This window comes from Myotis lucifugus, unplaced genomic scaffold, assembly GCF_000147115.1.
Source record: "Myotis lucifugus unplaced genomic scaffold, Myoluc2.0 scaffold_342, whole genome shotgun sequence".
NCBI lineage: Eukaryota > Metazoa > Chordata > Mammalia > Chiroptera > Vespertilionidae > Myotis > Myotis lucifugus.
Window position 1 is genome coordinate 74,616 of NW_005871390.1, and position 2,120 is coordinate 76,735.

Genomic DNA, 2,120 nt, shown 5'->3' on the forward strand with positions numbered 1-2,120 from the left:
CAGGAACACCCCCAGTCGTGACGGTCACAAATGCCCCAGACACTGCCCATTGTCCCCTGGGGGCAAAACTATCCCTGGTTGAGATCTTCTGTTGTAGACTCAGCCAGAAGACTCAAGACCTCATTTAGGATTAAAAAAAAAAAAGAATATACATGTATCCTTTATGGTATAAGATATAAATGTAACCTTTATGAGAATATACATGTGTCCTTTACAAGAATGTGTATCTGTTCCCCCTGCAATTACTAAAACAAAGTTGGATGATAACAGGGCATCCCTGACTGGTGCCTGACCAGGGTAGGGGTGATGAGGAAGGTTCCGTTTTTACTTTTGTACTCTCCTTAGATGTTCATGAAAAAGTGAGTGGCATTCACGGAGTACCGGCGGGGAGAATAGGAGCCCGGTGGTAACACCCCAGCTGCCACACCCCAAGAACAGAGGACACAGCAGGGAGCCGGGCCTTGTGAATGGGGGGGGGGGTCCTGACCATGCCACTCCTCCTTGGCCATGGAGTGGGAGTGTCCATTTTGCAGATGAGAAACTGAGGCTCTAGAAGGGAACATTCGGGTCCTCAGTCATGAGAAGCAAAGGTGGGATATGACACTAAGGCTGGCACCGTCACAGATATACACACACACATACAGACACATACAGACACACACAGCTTACCAAACAGTCATAGATTCACACAGACATACACAAACATGCCACACAGACAAGATTTTCACATACACAGACTCATATACAGATAAACAGATCCAACATGATACACACACACAGTCACACACAGAAAAACACACTGATTCACATGAAAACAGCGCCACATAGACGCACACACAGATCCACACAAATTACATGCACACACATAGACCCACACAAGTGTACACACAAACACAACACACATACACTCTCCCATAATCACACACACCCAAACACAATGACACATGCTGACAAGCACACACACCTACAATAGAATCCAGTGTTCATACACAGGTACATGGACACACACACACACACACACACACACACACACACATGCACACAATGACACACAGCACCCCACATCCCTGTTCCTTCCTCCTGGCAGTCCCCACAGCAAGGTTCCTCCCTCTCCCACAAGTGCAGGTGCCTGTGAGCGCTTGTGTATTTGTGTCCCTCTGACAGTGTGGGTGTGTGTGGTTGTGTGTGCAGAGTTATGTACAGGTGTGACCGTGACCAGGTGCCTCGTAAGGATGCGTCGTGGGTGCGCGCTTGTGGAGGTGCACACAGGAATGGGTCCCCCTGGGCACCTGGGGACGAGTGGGGATGAGGTGAGTGCGGTGTAGGGCAGACCAGGTAAGTGTGACTGCGGAGAAGTGCGCTGGGAGAGGGCTGCGTCTGAGTGCAGCTGCTGCAGGGAAGGGTGAGGATGAAGTGGAAGGGCTGAGGGTGGGGGAGCTGGTGGAAGCATGGAACCCTGAGCGCTGTGTATGGACCCCTTTTCCTCCTCCTTCCCAAACAGCCCTTCCAACATGAGATGCGGGTCTAAAGAAAAAAGCAGAGATTTGGCCTGACCTCCGGGCTTTCATATTTAGAAAGTTATATGGAGGCCCTGGGCGGGGGTCTCCCTGGAGGGTGGAAAACAACACTTGGACCCCCACCCACCCCGGCCTGGTCCCCTGGCAAGTGCAGAGAGGCAGGAGGGGGTGAGGGGGTGAGGGGGTCTGCTTGGCCACACCCCTGAGACCGAACTAGCCCTTGCGCTTCTGTAACCAACCCTCCTCAGGACCTCCTCCGCAGTAGAGGGGGGACCCCCACCACCCTGCTCCCCTCCCCAGTAGGCACAGCCCCTGGAGTGACTGTGTCCCTGAGCCACCTCGGCCTGAACCTCAAGCCCCGACCATCTAGGTCCAGGCCAGTTGGGGATCCAGAGGCAGGGGGAATTGGAGGGGGTGGGGTGCGGGTGAGGTCAGGGATACTTCTTCCCGACACTGGGTACCGAACCCTGAACCCAGGCATGGAGCCTTGACCAGAATCTAGCGCTGACCCAGCACTCCTCAGGCCAATCGCTCTATCCAGGGAGCAAAGGAGCTGGATCCATAACATAGTTGTATGATGTGACCCTCTGGATCAGGGGTTCT